The sequence below is a fragment of the Triticum dicoccoides genome, chromosome 5B, assembly GCF_002162155.2.
Source record: "Triticum dicoccoides isolate Atlit2015 ecotype Zavitan chromosome 5B, WEW_v2.0, whole genome shotgun sequence".
Taxonomy (NCBI): Eukaryota; Viridiplantae; Streptophyta; class Magnoliopsida; order Poales; family Poaceae; genus Triticum; species Triticum dicoccoides.
The window spans coordinates 345,118,062-345,143,302 of NC_041389.1; positions in this window are offsets into that span (position 1 = coordinate 345,118,062).

Sequence of the window (25,241 nt, forward strand, 5' to 3'; positions counted from 1 at the left end):
AAGAGGTTACTGGTGATCTGCGAACCATTGTCGGTGATGATGCGGTTCGGCACCCCGAATCGGCTCACGAGGCCCTTGATGAACTTGACCGTGGAGCCTACGGGGATGGTGCGGACAACTTCCACCTCAGCCCACTTGGTGAACTTGTCCACGGCGACGTAGAGGTAGCAATAGCCTCCTGGCGCCCGAGGGAACGGACCCAGGATATCCAGTCCCCAAACTGTGAATGGCCATGAGAGGGGTATAGTCTGCAGACCTCTCGTCGGCTGATGGATCTGCTTGGCATGGAATTGGCAGGCCTCGCAAGCTTTCACCAGTTCCACGCGTCATTGAGTGTTGTGGGCCAATAGAACCCACTGCAGAACGCCTTGCCAGTGAGAGTCCGTGACGACGAGTGATGCCGACAGTCTCCACCGTGTATGTCCGCCGGTAGCTCCTTCCCTTGCTCCTTGGAAATGCCACGTAAGGACACATCATTCGGTTGTCTCCGTTAGAGCTCTCCATCCTTGAGGCCGTATGTCGTGGCCTGCTGCGCCACACGCTCCGCTTCCTCCTCCTTTTCTGGTAAGGTCCCTCGTGTCAGGTAGCTCTTGAGCTCCATGATCCAGCACCCTTCCTGAGGCTCCAGCGCCAGGAGCAGGCGTGCTCCTGAAGTCAGGCCGCACACCGGGGCTCCTGAGGTAGGTGGCTGGGGGAGCTCCCCCCGAGGCTGCGTCGTGCTTGACAGTGATGGCGTCACCGAGGGCTTGAAGAGCCGCTCCTCAAAGACGCCAGGCTCCTGAGGTAGCCGCCTGGATGCCCTTTTGGCGATGTCATCAGCTTCTTGATTGGTGCCGCGAGGCACATGGTGCAACTCCAGCCCCCAGAACTGCTTCTCCATCCTGCGGACCTCCGCGAGGTAGGATTCCATGTGCTCGTCCTTCGGCTCGTATACTTTGTTGGAGAAGTTGACGAGGAGCTGCGAATCACCCTTGATGGTGAGGCGCTTCACCCCCAGGGCGACTGCGGCTTTCAGGCCTGCTATCAGGCCTTCGTATTCTGCTATGTTGTTGGAGACCTTTTCTCCGTGTTGGAAACAGAGTTGCACGGTGTAGTAGAGCTTGTCTTGAGTGGGAGATATGAGCACTGTGCTGACCCACAAGAATAGGGAATCTATCGTACTCCTTTCGATATGTAAGAGTGTCAAACCCAACGAGGAGCAGAAGGAAATGATAAGCGGTTTTCAGCAAGGTATTCTCTGCAAGTACTGAAATAAGTGGTAACAGATAGTTTTGTGATAAGATAAATTGTAACGAGCAACAAGTAACAAAAGTAAATAAAGTGCAGCAAGGTGGCCCAATCCTTTTTGTAGCAAAGGACAAGCCTGGACAAACTCTTATAATAGGAAAAGCGCTCCCGAGGACACATGGGAATATCGTCAAGCTAGTTTTCATCATGCTCATATGATTCGCGTTCGATACTTTGATAATTTGATATGTGGGTGGACCGGTGCTTGGGTGATGTTCTTACTTGAACAAGCATCCCACTTATGATTAACCTCTATTGCCTGCATCCGCAACTACAACAAAAGTATTAAGGTAAACCTAACTATAGCATGAAACATATGGATCCAAATCAGCCCCTTACGAAGGAACGCATAAACTAGGGTTTAAGCTTCTGTCACTCTAGCAACCCATCATCTACTTATTACTTCCCAATGCCTTCCTCTAGGCCCAAATAATGGTGAAGTGTTAGGTAGTCGACGTTCACATAACACCACTAGAGGTTAGACAACATACATCTTATCAAAATATCGAACGAATACCAAATTCACATGACTACTAATAGCAAGACTTCTCCCTTGTCCTCAGGAACTAACGTAATTACTCACAAAGCATATTCATGTTCATAATCAGAGGGGTAATAATGTGCATAAAGGATCTAAACATATGATCTTCCACCAAATAAACCAACTAGCATCAACTACAAGGAGTAATCAACACTACTAGCAACCTACTAGCACCAATTCTGGACTTGGAGACAAGAATTGGATACAAGAGATGAACTAGGGTTTGGAGATGAGATGGTGCTGGTGAAGATGTTGATGGAGATTGCCCTCTCCTGATGAGAGGAGCGTTGGTGATGACGATGGTGATGATTTCCCCCTCCCGGAGGGAAGTGTCCCCGGCCCCACAGCTTTGCCGGAGCCCTAGATTGGTTCCGCCAAGGTTCCACCTCGTGGCAGCGGAGTCTCGTCCCGAAAGGTTGCCTTCTATTTTTTTCTCATCGAAAGACTTCATATAGGAGAAGATGGGCGTCGGAGAGCCACCAGGGCGCCAACGAGGTAGGGGGGCGTGCCCAGGGGGGCGCCCCCCACCCTCGTGAGCAGGGTGTGGGCCCCCTGGCCTTCATATTTCGCGACAATTTTTCTTTATTTATTTTAAGATATTTCGTGGAGTTTCAGGAATTTTGGAGTTGCGTAGAATAGGCCTCCAATATTCGCTCCTTTTCCAGCCCAGAATTCTAGCTGCCGGCATTCTCCCTCTTCATGTAAACCTTGTAAAATAAGAGAGAATAGCCATAAGTATTGTGACATAACGTGAAATAACAGCCCATAATGCACTAAATATTGTCATAAAAGCATGATGCAAAATGGACGTATCAACTCCCCCAAGCTTAGACCTCGCTTGTCCTCAAGCGAAAAGCCGAAAACAATAAATATGTCCTCATGTTTAGAGGTAGAGGCGTCGATAAAAATAAAATACGAACATGAAGGCATCATGATTATTTCCATAACAGCGACATATATAGATTTTGTCTTATGATTACTCATGTTCAAACGATGATCTTTTCCCAAAGCCAAAGTATGAATCAGAAACCTTATTGAGCACCAACAAATTATAACCTCAGTCATTGAAGCAATTGCAATTTATCATAACATCGGAAAGAGTCTATGTCAGAGCTTAAAAGCAAGTCCACATACTCGACTATCACTTAGTCCTTCATAATTGCTAACACTCACGCAATACTTGTGGTTACTGAGTTTTAATCGGACATAGAGAAAGATAGGGGCTTATGGTTTTGCGCCACAACCTTTTACCTCAAGGGTAATGTCAACAATAATAATTCATGCTCCCCCACATCCAATTAGATATATATATCATGTTCTTTCCAACATGCTGAGCTTGCCAAAGGATAAAATAAATAAGGGAAAGGTGAAGATCACCGTGACTCTTGCATAAGGTAGAGGATAATAATAAAAGATAGGCCCTTCGCAGAGGGAAGCAGAGGTTGTCATGCATGTTTAGGGTTGATGCACAAAATCTTAATGCAAAAGAACATCACTTTATATTGCCCCTTGTATGTGGACCTTTATTATGCAGTCCGTCGCTTTTATAGCGTCCACAACAATTTCGTACAAAGTTTATTTTCGCCGCACTAATAAATCATGTATATTTAGAGAGCAATTTTTATTGCTTGCACCGATGACAACTTACTTGAAGGATCTTACTCAATCCATAGGTAGATATGGTGGATTCTCATGGCAAAACTGGTTTAAGGGTATTTGGAAGCACAAGTAGTATTTCTACTTGGTGCTTAGAATTTGGCTAGCATGAGGGGGAAAGGCAAGATCAACATAGTAGAGGATCCATGATAAACATACTTTATCTCAGATGTAAGAAAACATAACTCATTATGTTGTCTTCCTTGTCCAACATCAACTCTTTAGCATGTCATATTTTAATGAGTGCTCCCAATCATAAAAGATGTCAATGATAATATATCTATGTGTGAAACCTCTCTTTCCTTCTTACTTCCTATTAATTGCAACGATGACCAAAGCTATATTTGCCAACTCCCAACAACTTTTAATCATCATACTCTTTCTATGTGAAGCCATTACTTTTACTAAGATCAATATGAACTCTTTGATTCTTTTTATTCTTTTTCTTCTAATCACCCAAGATCATGGCAAAATACTCAAGCCCTTGACTCAACACTAATCTTTAGTATATAGCTCACCGACTCGACTACAAAGAAGGATTATAAAGAAAAACTCAAAACTAGATCATGCCATGACTTTATTCTACTAAATCAAGATACTACTAAAAGGATCAAACTAAAAAAAACAGTAAAGATAGGAGTTGTGATGGTGATACGATACCAGGGCACCTCCCCCAAGCTTGGCAGTGGCCAAGGGGAGTGCCCATACCCATGTGATTATGTCTCCTTCTTTGTTGTTGGCGGTGGAGGTGTTGTTGATGATGGAGTCGTTGCATTTTTCTTCTCTAGCTTGCATCTGAGGCTAAAACTTTCCTCCCTCAGATCCTCATTCTCGAGCTCAAGTTTCATTATCTTTTTGCATAGTGCTGCCTTGCTGTCCTGCAAGAAACGAGGCGGGATAGATTGGACCTTATGGAGGCTTGACTTCTTGAACTCCACATGCATATCACCTGGTTGAGGTAGGGGATAGTCCTCTTCGTCGGAACTCGTTTCCTCCTTCCTCTTTGGATCATAGTCTTCTTCTTCCTCCATGGTCCAACCATAATGCTACACATCCCCATATACTTTTGGATTTGCAATATAATCAGCCATGTAGCTCTCTCCCTCCGAATCTTGGGAAGACATCTTGCTCTAATCTGCAGCAGCAACAGCTCGAAACGAAAACAGAGGAGATTTGCGTGATACGAGAGTCAAAACCTTCGGGAGTAGATATAATGAATTTTTATCGACCAAAATATGTATCGTGCAAGGAAACGAAGTCCGGAGGGCACACGTGGTGCTCACGAGGTAGGGGGCGCGCCCAGGGGGTAGGGCGTGCCCTCCACCCTCGTGGAGGCCTCGTGTCCTCCCCAGACTGCTACTTATTTTTCTATTTTTCTAAATATTCCAAAATGGAGAAATATTGCCTTAAAAATTGTTTTGGAGTCAGTTTACTTACCGTACCACATACCTATTCCTTTTCGGAGTCTAGAACGTTCTCGAAAGTGTCCTTTATGTATTCCTCCGGGGTTACGATTTCAATAATATTAGTTTCAACATTTATAGGATTACCTGAGATATAGTGTTTGATACTTTGACCGTTTACCACCTTCGGATTTGTGCCTTCGAAGTTGTTGATTTTTATGGCACCAGAACGATAGGCCTCCTCAATAACGTAAGGACCTTACCATTTAGAGAGAAGTTTTCCTGCAAAAAATCTTACAGGAGAGTTGTATAGCAATACATAATGACCTACATTAAACTCACGCTTTGTATCCTTTTGTCATGCCATCTTTTAACTTTTTCTTTAAACAACTTGGAATTTTCATAAGCTTGGGCTCTCCATTGATCAAGTGAGCTAATATCAAATAACCTCTTCTCACCGGCAAGTTTGAAATCATAGTTGAGCTCTTTAATAGCCCAGTATGCCTTATGTTCTAGTTCGAGAGGTAAGTGACAAGCTTTTCCATAAACCATTTTATATGGAGACATACCCATAGGATTTTTATATGCAGTTCTATTAGCCCATAATGCGTCACCCAATTTCTTGGACCAATTCTTTCTAGACCTATTAACAGTCTTTTGCAAAATTAATTTGAGCTCTCTATTGCTCAATTCTACCTGACCATAGACTGCGGGTGATATGGAGATGCAATTCTATGATTAACGTCATATTTAGCAAGCATCTTACAAAAAGAGCCATGAATAAAGTGTGAACCACCATCAGTCATGAAATATCTAGGGACTCCAAACCTCAAAAAAATAACTTCCTTAAGCATTTTAATAGAAGTGTTATGATCTGCACTACTAGTTGGAATAGCTTCTACCCACTTAGTAACGTAATCAATAGCAACTAAAATATGAGTATATCCATTAGAGGCAGGAAAAGGTCCCATATAATCAAAGCCCCAAACATCAAATGGTTCAATAACAAGTGAATAATTCATAGGCATTTATTGACGTCTACTAATATTACCAATTCTTTGACATTCATCGCAAGACAAAACAAACTTACGGGCATCCTTGAAGAGAGTAGGCCAATAAAAACCAGATTGCAATACCTTATGTGCAGTTCTATCTCCAGCGTGGTGTCCTCCATAAGCTTCGGAGTGACACTTGCGTAGGATCTGTTCTTGTTCATGCTCAGGTACACAACGTCTAATAACACCATCTACTCCTTCTTTATAAAGATGTGGGTCATCCCAAAAGTAATGTCGCAAATCATAGAAAACTTTTTCTTTTGCTGGTATGTGAAGCTAGGTGGGATAAATTTAGCAACAATATAATTAGCATAATCAGCATACCATGGAGTGCTACGAGAAGTGCTTATGACATTTAATTGTTCATCAGGAAAGCTATCATCAATAGGTAGTGGGTCATCAAGAACATTCTCTAACCTAGATAAGTTGTCTGCCACGGGGTTCTTAGCTCCTTTTCTATCAACAATATGTAAATCAAATTCTTGCAGCAGGAGAACCCATCTAATAAGTCTAGGTTTTGCATCTTTCTTTTCCATAAGATATTTAATAGCAGCATGATCTGTGTGAATAGTTACTTTAGAATCAACAATATAGGATCTGAATTTATCACAAGCGAATACAACTGCTAAAGTTCCTTTTCAGTAGTAGCGTAATTTCTTTGAGCATTGTCTAGAGTCTTACTAGCATAATGGATAACATTCAATTTCTTATCAACTCTTTTCCCTAGAACAGCACCTACAGCATAATCACTAGCATCACACATAATTTCAAAGGGTAAATTCCAATCAGGTGGCTGAACAACATGTGCATATACTAATGCTTTCTTAAGTATTTCAAATGCTTCTACACAATCATCATCAAAGACAAATGGTACATCTTTTTGTAGTAAATTAGTCAGAGGCCGAGAGATTTTTGAGAAGTCCTTAATGAACCTCCTAAAAAATCCGGCGTGACCAAGGAAACTTCTTATACCTTTGATGTCCTTGGGACATGGCATCTTTTCAATAGCATCAACCTTGGCTTTATCAACTTCAATACCTCTTTCAGAAACTTTGTGCCCCAAGACAATACCTTCATTAACCATAAAGTGGCACTTTTCCCAATTCAAGACAAGATTAGTTTCTTCACATATCCACAAAACTCGAGCAAGATTGCTCAAGCAATCATCAAAAGAGGAACCATAGACGGAAAAGTCGTCCATGAAAACCTCACAAATTTTCTCGCAAAAGTCAGAGAATATAGCCATCATGCATCTTTGAAAGGTAGCAGGTGCATTACATAAACCGAAAGGCATACGTCTATAAGCAAAAGTACCAAAAGGGCATGTAAAAGTAGTCTTTGATTGATCTTTAGCCGACACAGGTATTTGAGAGAAACCGGAATAACCATCTAGAAAGCAATAATGTGTATGTTTGCATAATCTTTCTAGCATTTGATCAATAAAAGGTAAGGGGTAATGATCTTTCTTAGTAGCCTTATTTAATTTGCGGAAATCAATTACCATCCTATAACCTATGATAATTCTTTGCGGAATCAATTCATCTTTATCATTAGGGACAACAGTAATACGTCCCTTCTTAGGGACACAATGGACAGGACTTACCCACTGACTATCAGCAACGGGATAAATTATACCTGCCTCCAGAAGCTTGAGTATTTCCTTTCTTACCACTTCTTTCATTTTAGGATTCAAACGTCATTGAGGATCACAAAGTGGTTTGGCATCAGCTTCAAAATTTATTTTATGTTGACATAGAGTGGGACTGATGCCCTTAAGATCATCCAGAGTATATCCAATAGCGGCACGATGCTTCTTCAGAGTTTTCAATAATCTTTCTTCTTCATGCTCTGAAAGGTTAGCGCTAATAATACCCACTGACTATCAGGCAATGGTTTAAGCTCAAACACGGGATCACCCTTGGGTGGAGGAGGATCCCCTAGGATTTCAACAAGCAAATTGTGTTGCAGAATAGGTTCCTATTTAAAGAATACTTAATCTATTTCCCTTCTTTCATTCATAAACATATCGTTTTCATGGTCTAGCAAATAGTGTTCTAAAGGATCACTAGGAGGTACGGCGATAGAAGCAAGACCAATAATTTCATCCTTACTAGGAAATTCTTCCTCACGATGTTGTTTACTAAATTTAGAGAAATTAAACTCATGAACCATATCATCCAAGCCAACAGTAACAACATTCTTTTCGCAGTCTATCTTAGCATTAACAGTATTCAAGAAGGGTCTACCAAATATAATGGGACAAAAGCTATCTTGTGGAGAACCAAGAACAAGAAAATCAGCGGGATATTTGGTTTTTCCACACAAGACTTCAACATCTCTAACAATTCCCACTCCAGAAATAGTATCTCTATTGACAAGTTTAATTGTAACATCAATATCTTCTAACTCAGCAGGTGCAATATCATGCATAATTTCTTTGTATAAGTCAATGGGTATAACACTAGCACTAGCACCCATATCACACAAGCCATGATAACAATGATCTCCTATTTTAATAGAAATAACAGGCATGCCTACCACAGGTCTATGTTTATCTGTAGCACAAGGTTTAGCAATTCTGGCAGTTTCACCACAGAATTGAATAACATACCCATCAATATTATCAGACAAGAGATCTTTAACAATAGCAATATTAGGTTCTACTTTGACTTGCTCAAGAGGGGTATAAGTTCTAGTATTGCTTTTACGAACAACAGTTGAAGCTTTAGCATGATCCTTCATTCTAACAGGGAAAGGTGGTTCTCAACATAAGAAGTGGGAACAATAGGATCATTATAAGTGACAATCTTTTCTTCAACTTTAATAGGTGCAGCTACTTTTACTTCTACGGGAGGATGATATTTAAACCACTTCTCCTTGGGGAGATCAACATAAGTAGCAAAAGATTCACAGAAAGAAGCTACTATCTCAGAGTCAAGACCATATTTAGTGCTAAACTTACGGAAAATATGGGTATCCATAAAAGATTTAACACAATCAAACTTAGGTGTCATACCTGACTCCTTACCTTCGTCGAGGTCCCAATCTTCAGAGTTGCGTTTAATTCTATCCAATAAATTCGATCTAAATTCAATAGTCTTCATCATAAAAGAGCCAGCACAAGAAGTATCGAGCATGGTGCGATTGTTATCAGAAAGCCGAGCATAAAAACTTTGCATAATTATTTCTCTTGGGAGCTCATGATTGGGGCATGAATATAACATTGATTTAAGCCTCCCCCAAGCTTGAGCGATGCTTTCTCCTTCACGAGACCAAAAATTATATATATAATTGCGATCACGATGAACAAGATGCATAGGGTAATACTTTTGATGAAATTCCAATTTCAATCTTTTATAGTTCCATGATCTCATATCATCACATAGCCTATACCATGTCAATGTGTCTCCCTTCAAAGATAAAGGGAAAGCCTTCTTCTTAACAACATCATCGGGTATACCTGCAAGCTTAAATAGTCCACAAACATCATCCACATAGCATAGATGTTCATTAGGATGGTTTGTTCCACCTCCTGTAAAAGTGTTAGCTAGCAGTTTTTCCATCATACCCGAAGGAATCTCAAAAGGAGTTTCATTTTCAATAGGTTCAGTAAGTTGAGTAGGTTGAGGAGCAACTCTTTGCTCTACCAGCCGGGGCGAAGATACCCCGAACAAGCCCCTCAGACAATTACTTTCCATAGTAACAAGTGACAGAAAATTTCAGCACACTAAATAAATTTTTCCTTACCAAATTCCACCTACCAAAGGCACTTCACTCCCCGGCAACGGCGCTAGAAAAGAGTCTTGATGACCCACAAGTATAGGGGATCTATCATAGTCCTTTCGATAAGTAAGAGTGTCGAACGCAACGAGGAGCAGAAGGAAATGATAAGCAGTTTTCAGCAAGGTATTCTCTGCAAGTACTGAAATAAGTGGTAACAGATAGTTATGTGATAAGATAAATTGTAACGAGCAACAAGTAACAAAAGTAAATAAAGTGCAGCAAGGTGGCCCAATCCTTTTTGTAGCAAAGGACAAGCCGGGACAAACTCTTATAATAGGAAAAGTGCTCCCGAGGACACATGGGAATATCGTCAAGCTAGTTTTCATCACGCTCATATGATTCGCGTTCGGTACTTTGATAATTTGATATGTGGGTGGACCGGTGCTTGGGTGCTGTTATTACTTGAACAAGCATCCCACTTATGATTAACCTCTATTGCAAGCATCCGCAACTACAACAAAAGTATTAAGGTAAACCTACCATAGCATGAAACATATGGATCCAAATCAGCCCCTTACGAAGCAACGCATAAACTAGGGTTTAAGCTTCTGTCACTCTAGCAACCCATCGTCTACTTATTACTTCCCAATGCCTTCCTCTAGGCCCAAATAATGGTGAAGTGTTATGTAGTGGACGTTCATATAACACCACTAGAGGTTAGACAACATACATCTTATCAAAATATCGAACGAATACCAAATTCACATGACTACTAATAGCAAGACTTCTCCCCTGTCCTCAGGAACTAACGTAATTACTAACAAAGCATATTCATGTTCATAATCAGAGGGGTAATAATGTGCATAAAGGATCTGAACATATGATCTTACACCAAATAAACCAACTAGCATCAACTACAACGAGTAATCAACACTACTAGCAACCTACTAGCACCAATCCCGGACTTGGAGACAAGAATTGGATACAAGAGATGAACTAGGGTTTGGAGATGAGATGGTGCTGGTGAAGATGTTGATGGAGATTTCCCTCTCCCGATGAGAGGAGCGTTGGTGATGACGATGGTGATGATTTCCCCCTCCCGGGGGGAAGTGTCCCCGGCAGAACAGCTCTGCCGGAGCCCTAGATTGGTTCCACCAAGGTTCCCCCTCGTGGCGGCGGAGTCTCGTCCCGAAAGGTTGCCTTATATTTTTTTCTCATCGAAAGACTTCATATAGGAGAAGATGGGCATTGGAGAGCCACCAGGGGGCCCACGAGGTAGGGGGCGCGCCCAGGGGGCGTGCCCCCCACCCTCGTGAGCAGGGTGTGAGGCCCTTGGCCTTCATCTTTGGCGATGATTTTTCTTTATTTATGTTAAGATATTCCGTGGAGTTTCAGGACTTTTGGAGTTGCGCAGAATAGGCCTCCAATATTTGCTCCTTTTCCAGCCCAGAATTCCAGCTGCCGGCATTCTCCCTCTTCATGTAAACCTTGTAAAATAAGAGAGAATAGCTAGAAGTATTGTGACATAACGTGAAATAACAGCCCATAATGCAATAAATATTGTCATAAAAGCATGATGCAAAATGGACGTATCACACCGCACCAGCCCCCGCGCCGTGTTGGGAGAACGCCCCGTTGAAGTACATGACCCAACCGTCCGGTGCCTCGCTTCCCGGGCAGAGTGATCGATCCTTGCTAGCCTCGAGGCCTGGCGCCTCTGCCCATTCCACCACGAAGTCCGCAAGCGAGGCCCCCTTGATGACTCTGGTTGTGCTGAATTCTATCTGAAACGCTTGCAGCTCGATGTTCCACTCAGCGACTCTTCCAGCTGAGTTGGGGCTCCTGAGCACCCTTTCCAATGGGGTATGCTGAGACGACCTTGATGGGATGGCCTCGAAAATAGTGCTGCAGCTTGCACGAGGCTACCAATAGCGCGAGGAGGAGTTTCTGAGGCATGGGGTACCGCGTCCTCGCATCCCGTAACACCGTGCTGATGAAGTATACAGGGTGCTCGACGAGGTTGGGAGTGTTGGCGCTGCTAGCATCCTCCGGAGGCCGGGGCGCCTCCTGAGACAATGGAGCCCCCAGCGGCTGGTCGCTTGGAGGAGAGGCCTCTTCTGTTCCGGGTGTGCTTCCCTGCAGCGGCTGATCCTTCTCGGCTGTGGTAGCGGTCTCTGTGAGGCCCTCTTGGTCCTGCTTTGCTTTGACCCAGACGGTTGCTGTGGCCTTGGTCCAACACTCCTCCCTAACCGCCACCAGGGCTGCGCTGGCAGAGTAGGGGGTGGCTGCAAGGTAGAGCACCAGGGGATCTTGAGGACGCGGAGCCACCATCACCGGAGGGCTGGTTAAGTACCTTTTGAGATCCTGGAACGCCTTGTCGGCCTCTTCGGTCCATTCAAAGGGCCCCTTCTTCTTCATCAGCTTGAAGAAGCGCAGCGCTTGTTCCCCCAGCTTGGAGATGAAGCGTCCTAGTGCGGTCACGCGCCCGGTGAGCTTATGCATCTCTTTGAGGGTCTTCGGCGGGCTCATGTCCATGACTGCTTTTACCTTTTCTGGGTTGGCCTCGATGCCCCGGTGGGACACGAGGAACCCCAGGAGCTTGCCCGAGGGGACTCCAAACACACACTTCTCCGGGTTGAGCCGCAGGTCCACTTCATTGAGGCTCGCAAAGGTTTCCTACAAGTCCTGTATTAGGGTTTTTGCCTCCCGAGACTTCACCACAATGTCATCAACGTAAGCCTCGGCATTCCTCCTGAGCTGCCGACCGAAGGCGATGTGCATCAGCCGCTGAAAGGTCGCACCTGCATTGCGCAGCCCGAACGGCATGCATGTATAGCAGTACACTCCACACGGGGTCAGAAAAGCCGTCTTTTCCACATCTTCTACTGCCATCTTGATCTAGTGATAGCCGGAGAAGGCATCCAGGAAGCATAACAGGTCGCACTAAGCAGTGGAGTCGACGATCTAGTCGATGCGAGGGAGTGGGAATGGATCCTGCGGGCAGGCCTTGTTGAGGTTGGTGAAGTCGACACACATGCGTTCCTTTCCCCCCTTCTTTGGCACGACAACTGGGTTAGCCAACCAATCTGGGTAGCAGACCTCACGAATGACCCCTGCCACCTCCAACTTGCGGGTCTCTTGGACGATGAAAGCTTGCTTCTCAGTGGACTACCGCCTCGCCTTCTGCTTCACGGGGCACACGTTGGGGAACACGTTGAGGTGATGCTCAATTATGCCCCTCGGGACCCCTGCTAGCTGATCAGGTTCCTACATGAATACCTTCTTGTTCGCGCGTAGGAACTTCACCAAGGCCTCCTCCTGCTCGGGCTCGAGGTTGGCGCCCATGGTGAAGGGGGCGCTAGTAGATCCGTCCTCGTCGACCAGTACCTGCTTGGTATCCACCTTGTCTTGGGTGAATAGCTGCTTCTTCTTGGCCGGTGCAGCCCCCTTGGGCTCAGGGGCGTCTGAGCCGGCGGGCTTTGCCACCGCCGCGGTCTTGAAGGCAAGCTTGAGCGCTTGCCACGCATCCCCGGTGTCTCCGGACACGGTGAGGACGCCGCTACTCCCGGGCATCTTCATGAGGTTGTACGCTGGGTGAGTTGCGGCCATGAATCGGGCTAGTGCCGGGTAGCCAAGGATGGCATTGTATGGGAGGCCGATGGGGCGATGTCAAAGTCGATTAGCTCTGTGCGGAAGTTTTCGTAGGTGCCGAAGGTCACCGGAAGGCGGATCTGCCCCAGGGAGCCGGTGGAGCCGCCTCCGATGCCTAAGAACGGCTTGCTGGGCTGAAGCCACTCCGGAGGTAAGTGGAGGAGGCTGAAGGCTTCCACCGAGAGCACGCTGAGGCCAGCACTGCCGTCGATGAGGGTCCTGGTGGCGGCCACCTGACAGATGGTGGGGGTGCACAACATTGGGAGCGCGCCCGAGCAGGGTGAGTTGGAGGGGTGATCATCCGAGCTGAAGGCCAGATCAGCTTTAGGCGCAGCCCAGCCCGGAGGAGCCCCATGCAGCGCGGAAGCGGCGCCGATCTGGTGGACGAATGGCTCGATGTGGCGACCTGAAGGTGGTTCCTGCGAGCCACCTAGGAGAGCTGCAACGACCGGGTGCGCCGGTGCAGCGTACTGGGCGAGGAAGTGGCCGCGCAGCTCCCCCCAAGAGGCCACGGAAGCCGTCGGTGGGTGGAGCAGCCACATGCGCGGGACGCCGGTGAGGGCCATGGGAAACCAGTTGTCCATTACCCTGTCGTCGCCCCCGGCCTCGAGGATGGCCTCCTCGTACGCCAGCAGGAAAACCAGCGGATCGGTCGTGCCGTTGTAGCATGGTGGCATCTCCGGCTTGAACTTGTTCGGCCATCGCACCTGTCGCAAGGCGGGGGCCAAGGCTCGGAGCCCCCTGGCCCCCGTGCTGGCGCTGGCAACCAGAGCGCACGGCGCGTAGTCCATCATGAGGGCGAACCGTGGTGTTGGCGGAGAGCGGGTCGGTGGAAGGGAAAGCTCCGGCGTACCCCTACCTGGCGCGCCAAATGTCGGGTTTTGGGTTCCGGCAGACCCTCAAGGTTCGAACTCTGGGGTGCACGCGGAGATCACACCTCCTGCCTAACCATGTCTCGTCGCCTCGCAAGGATCTAAACTACACGGAGAACAACACAAAGGACACGAGGTTTATACTAGTTTGGGCCACCATAGTGGTGTAATACCCTACTCTAGTTTGTGGTGTGGTGGATTGCCTCAGGGGGCTGATGATGAATAATACAAGGGAAGAACAGCCTCGCGAGGGGCTGTTCTTGGCTAGTGCGATGAACTGCTTGGGTGAGTTCAGTCGCCTCTCTCTCTCTCTAGTCTACCCAAAATCTGGATCTCTAGTTGCCCAAAATCTCCTCCCTACTCTGTGGTGGCTAGCTCTATTTATAGAGGGAGGCCCTGGGCCTCTTCCCAAATATTGAGCGGGAAGGGCGCCAACAATTGGCCATTTTGAAGGGGAACATCTAGTACACTTATCCTGGCTAAAGTCGGTCCTCGCCTGCCAAAGGCTCTGACGGTGACGCCGGCTTGGGCTCCACGATGACCTCCATCCTGCCGTTCTGCTGGTCCTGATCTTGTTGCACCGAAATGGTTGCCTTTGCTTGATACTCTCGCATGCGCTTGCCCCCTTTGCACCAAAAAGGAAACAAGGACTCTGCGCTGGCCGGCGCCCGCCTGGCTTCGGTCGTCATGGCTTGTGTCACGGGCGCCTCGTGAGGTACCCTGCCTTGATCTCTCTCCCCCTCGCGAGCCAGCCTGATGAGGCTGTGCCCGAGGAAGCCTCCTGTCATCTGCGCCACGAGGCTTGGCCCCTCGCGAGGGTCTTGAGCATGTGTTGATGAAGATGGGACGTACTGGGCCACTCCCTGAGCCACGCCGCAGGCCGCAGGCAGGCAAGTCTGGGTACCCCAGTTCCCAGAACACCGACAGAGCCCGTGGATGAACAGTCACAGGTGGAGGCTGGAGGAGGTCGACGGTGGATGAACAGTAGCTCGTGGAGGCTGGAGGAGGTCGACGGTGGAGATGAACAGTATCCCGTGGAGTCCCGTTTTGCGGTACGCCACACCCCTCCCGATGAACACGACCCTCGTTACGACCGTAGCACTCAACCACAAGTCTGTTTCCTCCGTTTTGCGGTACACCACACCCCTCCCTATCAACAGGACCCCGTTTCGACCGTAGGAGGTCCAACACAAGTACATTTCCTCCGTTTTGCGATACGCCAGACCCCTCCCGATGAACAGGATCCCATTTTGAACGTGGCTGGTCGAACACAAGGTTGTTTCCTTCATGTCCATCGCCTGTTCCGTCCAAGCCCGCCCGATGAACACGACAACGCATTCCGTTCCGACCCAGCCGGTTGGCTCCCCATGGACACGACGATGATATTGTTTCTCCGTTTCGACCCAGCCATGTACATGAGCCCTGGCCGTACGTATATATGCGTGAGTAGGCGTTCGAGACCCCGCCCGTATGTACGTACGTGGCCGTATTTTATTTCTTGCACACTGGCCGCTATACGTACGTGTACATGCTACATGCGCTCCTCTACTACGACACGTGCATGCCTCTACATCAACCAGTATGTACGTACACGTTCGCGACCAGCATGACAACACTACGTAGGCTTTGACCAGGTGGGTCCCGACTGTCAGACACTTCCTTGTGTGCGAAGATGTAGCTAGATGGTCCCAGCAGTCAGGGGGGCGAATCGTTTTATGGCCCGGACGCACTTCTTTGCGTGCGAAGATGTAGCTGCTGGGTCCCAGCATTCAGGGGGGAAACATTTTTTTTCACGAAATACAGTGGCCCGTCCGGTGGGTCCCAACTGTTAGGTGGAGGAATCATTATTTTCCACGTAATAAGGAGGCACTTCCTTGCTACGGCCGTGGACCCAGCTGTCAGCCTCTCCACGTACAGTCCACGTCCGATGGAAGTTGTTCCTTGACCATGTTGACCACTCCGCGCCGAGAGCACCATGGCGGTGGACGATGGCGAGGCCTAGTAAGGGGACGACACGGAGCCGAGGAAGACATGGCAGTGGATGCCCACGCAGAGAGGAGTATGAGCGTTCTTTGTTTCGGCTGCAGTGTGAGGCTGCCGTCGCCGCAGATTCTGGCCAGTGGTGGGAATAGTAGGGGGCGGTGAGGCCTCCGCGGCATCATAGCCGGCCACGAGAGACAGGAGCATGCGACACAACCGGCGCTGCTTTGGGCGGCTAGAGCACGAAGAACAAAGGTTGAAGAAGCACTACGGCTGTTGGATGGACATTGTACGGTCACTGGAGCTAGAATCGTTCATATTGACTAAGTTGACAAAGCCCTCCGTCCCCGTCAACTTAGTAGGCCCACAAGTCAGCCTCCCACCAAGGAGGGTCCCAGCTAGCAGGGGGAGTATTCATTTTTTTGTGCGTAATAAGGAGGCACTTCTGGTGGGTTCGAGCTGACAGAGGGGGGAATGTTTTTTTGTGAAATAGGGTGGCCCATCCGGTGGGTCCCAGCAGTTAGGGGGGAAACGTTTTTTTCGTGAAATACGGTGGCCCGTCCAGTGGGTCCCTGCTGTCGGGTGGAGGAATAATTATTTTGCGCGTAATAAGGAGTCACTTCCTTAGGGCTGCCGTGGACCCAGCTGTCAGCCTCTCCATGTACAGTACTCTTCCGATGGAAGTCGGTCGTTGACCACATTGACCACGCCACGCCGAGAGCATCACGGCGGTGGACGACGGCGAGGCCTAGGAAGGGGACGACGCGGAGACGGGGAAGACGCGGGAGTGGATGCCCACGCGCACAGGAATACGCGTCAACTTCTTTTTTTAGGGGACGCGTCAACTTAGTAGGCCCACAAGTGTGTGGCAGAGAACTTATAGCCCATTTCCGATTTGTAAGAATGTACAACCTATTTTTGAATTCTAATAGAATTTACTACAGCCCATTTACAGTTTGTTAAAACTACAGCCCATTTTCTAGCTAGGACAATGATTAATAATTTCAACCAACCGTTCAAGACAGAATTCAATAAAATCTCCCACATTTTGATGGGATCCGAAATATTTTTATCCCGAAATATCTAGTCAGATTAAATATAAATTTGTATTACGTAAAAATCCAATGAAACATTACGTGTGCAACAATTAAAAATTAAGATATTCAAAATCCATAAATAATATTTTAGAAACTAATTTCGTGTTTGGTGCATTTTTTTATAGTTACTGCCCAGTTTTTATAATTACATCCCATTTATTATTTTTTAAAGCCCATTTTCCTGTTAAGCCTAATGCATCCCTCCTAGGAAAGATTTGCATCCCAGCGGGGCGGAGAATAACAAGTTGGCCTTCCGTGGGTATTCCTCAAAAAAAGTATAGCTGGGCTTGCCATTTTCATCTTGAAAAAAATTAATATCTGGCCTAGGCTAGACGGGTCATAGCCCGCCAAGTTAATATCCTGCTCTCCTCTGAACAACAACGAAAACATCGCCAAGAAAAGCTATGCAGTGCTCACGCCTCAAAAACACAAATACTGCTCGAGCTGCTTGGTCCCAGCTGTTGGCCGCACCTTGTGCAATTCTCTCGTTTATATTGACTACATAGGTTGACAATGGTGTGGGACCGTGATGTCAGGAAACCAGGAGGAAGCAAAAAAAATATAGTTGTACATAATAAGGAGGCACTTGCATACCTACGGCTATGGCCCTAGTGGGTCCCTACTGTCATCCAGTCAAAATAAAGTCATCTCCTGAATCCTCATGATCGTTGACCATGTTAACAATGCTCGACGCCATGGCGAGCGCAACAACTCTAAGCATGACGAAGAGGGCCTCGCGGGCCCTACAGATAGTCTGATATAGCACCCGCTGCTCATTCAGGAAGCTAGGATCATCGGACACCTATGAGCACCTTCGAGAGACTAAGACGGCATGAAACGGTAAGGCCGCGCTTGGGAGCCCTGGTTTATTTCACACTTGTATTAACATACAAGTGTAATTTACTCATCATCGGAAACATAGCGTAAAATACAGGCATAATGAAACCGAGGGCCCGAGGTCTATAAGTAAAACCGGTCGGTTATGCGTGTAATTTGAGAGACCAGTGTATATTTTACTAGTCGAAATCGACCAACCAAGCGCTTCACCCGAGACCATCTGCTTTTATTTATGAGCGTCAGTTATACAAACGGTTTTGGTTGGAAAACGACGATCCAGTCACGGCCTAAGATGATGAGTTGGTCGGAAAATCATATGGTTTCACGTCTAACCTACCTGACTTGTGGTATAGGCTATGAATGAAACATAAGACGATGAACTTCTTAAGCACGGAAACAACAGAAGAGGATGGTCTTCTTAACAAGCAAATCACTGGCATTAGATCGACATGCAAAACAATACGAAGCATTATGCTCAGGAGGCATGGTGAACAGCTCGTGATGTCGCATGCCACAACATTCCAAGCTCAACTTTGCAATCAAACACAAGGCCCGGCATTACATAGACAATATTCAGAACAAACTCTTAACACAGGAATATCTCAGCAGAGTAACTATTTACTTCTAAACTGAACACAGGAATAGGAAAAAATGATCGACGCTGCTCACAGCAAAGGGCGTCCCACTCGAAAATATCAAATCCATGTCTTCTGGCTAACATCAATGAGCAAATTTTGACAAGGTTTTCCAATTCCAATATATTAAACTAATGTCTTCTTGCTAATATCAATGATTAAACTTTGACAAGCTTTTCCCATTCAAAATATGTAATGCCTATGATCGTGGAGTCCTGTTGTGGCTTCTTGTACTTGTTTGGGCACTTTTTGCCCAGTGCACTCCACATGTTGTAGAGTTGCCTATGCTCTCTGCAGACTAGTCATGTCACCAGCGTCTACTAATACTCTATAAAGCTTCTTGGTCATTCCTTCTGTAATGTAGCGCAAACAGTGATTGATTCTTTCTGCAAAGTGGAACGACCAACTGGACCCAGTAATGCAGCAGTTTGCCTTGGACACAATTACTGAGAAATAACGGTTTCAAAGTCGAAATAAAACCGAGCTTTAATTTTGATATCCCTGTAAGAAAAAGTAGGTATAAGGGAAACAATTACTGAGAAATAACGGTTGATGACTTGTACTCCCAGAAGAGAAGCATCTACTGATATACCTTATCTTAATGGGAAACAAAGCAGGAGAGTAGCAATTCTCCATGAGTGTAATTCATTCATATTGACTGAGACATTATCTTAAGAATGCTTTGTTTCATCATGTATAAAGAACGTCAAAGCAGAAAAGTACCATTCCTAAAACAATGCGACTGATTCATTTTAACAGAGACATTATCTTAACAATACCTTGGTTAAACATGTAGAAAGAACTACAAAGCAGGATAGTACCATTCCTAAAACAATGCGACTGATTCGTTTTAACAGAGGCAAAAAAGGAATCAATTACTGGCCAATAAAGGAGGATGAAACATGCGGCCACAAAAATGGTAATCCCGCCAATCCCTAACAAGTGTTGCGGTTTAGAACCAAGATGCAGTAGTTAATTAATTCTGAGAGTGGCACTGCTTAATTTTACGAGCATCATTAGATTAACTGTCGTGGAATTGTCACGGCAGATGTCCTAGTGAAAGGACTTAGTCGTGGAGCCATCGCAACTAGGAAGCTTGAAGGGGTTAATCGGGACAAAGGACACGAGATTTATACTGGTTCGGCCCCTTACGATGAAGGTAAAAGCCTATGATCCAGTTTTGAGTGGGATTGCTTATGTCTCGAGGACCAGGGAGCAAATTGCTTGACCTAGTTCTCGAGTTGATGTTACTTGCCCTGAACCGCCGCCGGGTCGTCTGTTTATATACAGAGGCCGACGCCCAGCGGCTCTATAGAGTCCCGGCCGGCTCATAAATAGTGTCCGGCTCGGTCTCTCAATATTTCTTGTCTTACAATACAAGTCACGCATACATGGCGGTTTATCACTATGGCCCTTAAGTTGCCTCTGGGCCATGGGCCTTAAACTAAACTGCCATCCATAACTTGGGTCTTGGGCTTCAAGAATATTTACAAGTATGACCCGGCCCCTCCTGGGCGGGTCATACCAATACTTATATCCCCAACATTAGGCCCTAGATTGATTGGAACTGGTTTCATGTCAACCTTTAATACTTAAGGAAAAAATCTTCTGCCTTTATGAAATTTTTGTAACCCGCCATGACGTCATCTTCTGGATTTGTGGTAACCCACCATGATGTCATCTATCATAAAAGCGCGTTTTATCCAATGTATCCCAACAGATCTTTGTCTTGATAACCATCCCGAAAATCAAGGCATCTTTGTAGTTGGATAACTCATGTTTTTGGCCTCCTCGTTTTTCACGCTCTTTAGTGGCCCTTCCTTATAAATAGACCCGACTAGGTATTCTTTCACTCTTCTCGTTCCGCATCTTCTTCCTCTCGCCCCCATCTGTCACTGGAGCTCCGCCGCCGTCGCCACAGCGCACCTCGTCTCCGTCGAGCTCGGCCGCTGCATCGACCTGAACTTGACCAGAGGAAGGCAGCGTCCCTCCTCCGCAGATCTTCTGCAGTAAGTGTTTCCCTTTCTGCGCCATAGATCTATGCTAGGGCTAGTATGTTCTTCTGCATAGTTCATCGTTCATCCTAGTTCCTCGCACTTGCTTTTGACGTAGCTTGTTTAATCCAGTAACAGCGTAGATCTCGTGTGATTATTGTTCCGCATCCATTTTTAGTAGTAGCGGATCTCCTTTATTTGTAGGAATCCTTAGTAGAATGTATGAACTTCTCCGCACCATTTTTAGGTCTAGAATTTTTCTTGTCTGGACGTCTGTTTGATCCAAAATAACAACTGCAAATTGTGAAACCTATTTGTACAACACTTAGGCAAAATTTGCACTTGTTAGATTTATCTAGTCATGGCGACTCTGATCGCCGGTTTAAGGAGGCAATGCTCAATTAATAACTTGAACCACCCACGATGGTTTAAATAGTCTTGACGGCTTATAGAGCTTATGGAGGCTTAACTAACCAAGACGTAATTATCCTTATACCATTAGGCCCCTTCGTAAGCCGCCATTTTGAATTGGCACAGTAATATTTTTGTCCCGCCCGGCTTAAATTTGAACTGGCACTTTTACTTTGTCTTAGGCTTTCAATCATAATGGCACCTGAGGCACCTACCTCCTGCAACTGGGTTAAATCCATTGTCACTGACAGCACCTTGGATGACTTTGTGAAGACCGGCTATCTGCCGAAAAAAGAAGTCATGCCTTATCATGCTCCTAACCCGGATGAAGAATTTCCTCAATCCAATGACGGAGAGGTTGTTGTTTTCACAGATCATATGAACCGGGGATTTACTCCTCTTGGTTCAAAATTCTTCAGGGATGTGCTGAATTTCTTTGATCTTCAACCACAAGACATCGGACCCAATTCCATGTCTAATATCTGCAATTTCCAAGTATTCAGTGAAGTATACCTTGGTGAAGAACCCAATTTGCTGCTTTTCAGAGAAATGTTCTATTTGAACCGCCAGAATGAATGTGCCAGCGGCCAGAGCTTAGAACTTGGTGGAGTCTCGATCCAGCACCGCAGGGATGTGATCTTTCCTTACGCTAACCTGCCAAGCCACCCCAAAGATTGGAATATGACATGGTCTTACTGCAAAGATACCTCTCCGGCTGATGTAAACCCTCTGCACGGCTTTCGTGCCCTTTGTCTTGGGCCCGACCATCCTCTGCCTGGCAAGATTACAGCCAGGGAATGTAAATCACTTGCTCCTACTTTGGCCAAGATCAACGCTCTTCTGGGGAACGGGTTGACAGGCATTGACCTAGTCCGAGTTTGGCTCGCCTGGCGGGTTATTCTGTTGAGCCGTCGCACCGGCTTGATGTGCGAATACACTGTCACCAAGAATGATCCTCTGCGTCACAGCCTTGACGACTTACCTGACGATGTCATTAACGACATGACCAAGTCTCTTCTGAATGAGAGTCTAGCGGATTGCGGCAAGGTGGACCTAGCCCCCTTCTGCAAAGCTAACCCGGCTCCAAAGGTAAACCATCCATGTGAAATGACTACTTTTAATTTCACAATGTTTCACCCATACTCATGCATATGATAATCTTTGCAGGCGGGTGATACATTTTTGAAAGTTAAATATGATCATGAAGTTGCCAAGAAAGCTAGAAAAGAAAAGAAAGCCGCCAGGAAAGAAGCTGTCAAAAGGAAGGGCAAGAAAGCCACCGCTTCTGAACTACTTCAGCTAGCAGACTCTTCTGAGTCGGAGGTAGCCCTTGATTCGCTTGGCTCATTTTTTAACCATGTTATTGACCCTGATTATCAACAGGAGGACACATGAGCAAGCCGTAACAAGGCTGATGAGGTAACTATCCTTTCATCCGACTCCGAGCCTTTCCCAAGACGGAAAATCCGCAGAGTGACCCGGAAAGTAAGGTTTTCTCATCCGGAGGCAGACTCGGACCAGCAAGGACGCAGAGCTCTCCTCCGGCTTACAAAACACTCCAAGGAAGCGCCGGAATGAGGTCACTTCTATTTTAAATAGATTTTACCCCTTGGCGGGTCTCTTTCGTCAACCACTTAATTCTTCTGACTCGGATTACCAGGACACTTCCCCTTCCTCCGGCGAGTCACTATAGTCCAACCTGTCGGCTTTAAAGATTGCACCAGGGTATGATGACCCCTCATCTTGTATTTATTTTAATCCCTTGCATCTGTATTAACCTTTATTTTGATGCAGTGGTCAAGCCAAACCCAGCAAACGGGTTAGGAAAAATAAACCAGCTGAAGATATAGTTGCGATTGAGCCGGTTCTTGAAACAGCTGTGCCGGCCTCGACCACTCATGAACCGCCATCTGAGCTAGCTCAAGACTTACCAACTCCTGCTACTGACCTGCCCACTGATCACCGCCAAAGAGTCAGAGAATCCAAAGGTTCCTAGCCCGGTCCGGACTGATGACCCTTCAAATGCTGATGTGGAGATCACCAGAACCGGTTATGTTGAGCCGGGAAAGCCGATTGTACTGGCGAAGTTCCCCGCCAAGGAAGAACTTCTGGACCACCACCGGGTCAAGATGGATGTTGCCAATTATGCTCATATGAGTATTGGAGACATCTTTTCTGGCTATATGAGCCAGGTGCACAGCAGCTGGAACCTCGAGATTGATATGGTGAAGCAGATGCACGAAAAATTCGAGGTATAACCCGTTCTCTTTTGTTCATTAATCTTTACTATGCTAGCCCCCAAGTCTACTGCTTATGATGCTTATGCTGTAGACTTTGAAACAAACTTAATGATATTAGCAACATAAATGAAAGAAACATATAAAAGTTCTGGCTTACCATGTAGTCCCCAAGGGGCAGCTTAACCAATATGGCTGAGTCGGTCCTTATATAAAAAATTTCTTATGGGTCCTTGAACAGCAATATGCATTAGCCCCCAAGTGCCAAGTATTATTGCTCGCAAAATGCTTGGGACTTACTCTTGTAAATCGCCATCTTATGAACCGCCATTAAAAATAAAACTCTTTGGTAACATTAGCCCCCAAGTGCCAATTGTTGTTGCTGGCAAAATGCTTGGGACTTTAATATTGCATAAACAATTGGCTTGATTTTGACTCTGTACTTGTATAGGCCACCACGAGCCAACTCGAATCTGAGGTGACTGATCTGAAGTGCCACCTTGAGACCCAAGAGACGGAAATTGAAAAGGCCGACACCAAGTTCAAATTCAGCGTTTCTGAACAAGAAAAACTGAAGAAAGAATTTGAAGCTGAAAAGAAAGCCTGGGCTGATGAAAAGACTGCACTGATTAACTGAGCTGAAAAAGCAGAGGCGACTCTGGAAGAAGCTACCGGTGAATTAGCCGGTTTAAAGCGCCATGTCTCTCAAATGGTCTCAGCGATCTTTGGTAAGTCGCCCTGCAATTTTTTAAAGAAAAAAGTCCATTTTACTACCCTGAATAAAGTGGGTGGTTCACTTTACCCCCTGCTCTATTTTTCGGCTCCTTCTACCCCCCAAACAAACCAAAACCGGACAAAACACCCCCCCGGTTGGTTTGTGTCCACTCGCTGTTGATGTGGCACTAGTCAACGGCGGTTTTGACCTCGCCGGGCCCCTCTTGTCAGGACTGGCGTGGGCATCCCCGTCGCTCCCCCACGCGCATCGTTCCGGCTCCAGCGCGACCACGTCGACGAGCTGTGCCGCCACCTGCTCCATCCCCACGCTGGCCCGCCTCCTCCCGCGACTACGTCGCCCCGCCGTTCACCGTGGTGCTCTCGATGAGCACCCCGCTCGGCATCGCCTCGCTCCTCCGTGGTGTGGGCTCCGTCGTCGTCTGCCCCATCGCCGCTACGGCCGCGTGCTTGCGCCGGCCCTCCTCCTCCCCGAGGTTGCGCCGTCGACCCCGGCCGCCCTCGCGCGCTGCTCGCGCCGTCGTCCCCGGCTGCCCGCCGACTCCGGCCGCCCCCGATCTGCCATCGCGCGCGGCGCCCTTCCTCGCCCAAGCCGGTCCAGGCCGCTCTTCTCTCGTGCATGTTAACCCATCGCTGCACCTGGCCGCGCCCGGCCTCCCCCTCTCAGCGCGCGCCGGCTCCGCCCGTCGGCTCGGACCGGCCCCGCTCTGCCCTCTCGCGCGCGGCCCCGTCCGCGCCCAAGCCAGTCTGCGCACCCGGCGGCAGCCGCTGTGGTCGGCTGCTACTGCAATAGGGGGCCGCCCCTTTTTTATTTTTTCTATTTCTTTGTTTTAAAAAAACTGACGAGTGGGACCCACCCGCAGGTCAAATACCATCTTTGACTGTGTCCACGTCACCATCTGGTCTGGGTAAACCACCTAGGGTGTTTTTTTGCCCGGTATGAGATTGTTTAGGGGGTTATAGGAACCGAAAAATGGATCAGGGGGTAAAGTAAACCACCCACTTTATTCAAGGTAGTAAAATGGACTTTTTTCTTGTTTAAATATCTAAGCCCTTCAATTGATCATAAGACTGGAATTAACTCACCTGATCACATTTATGTAGGCCCCAGAAGCTTAAACTTGAACCAA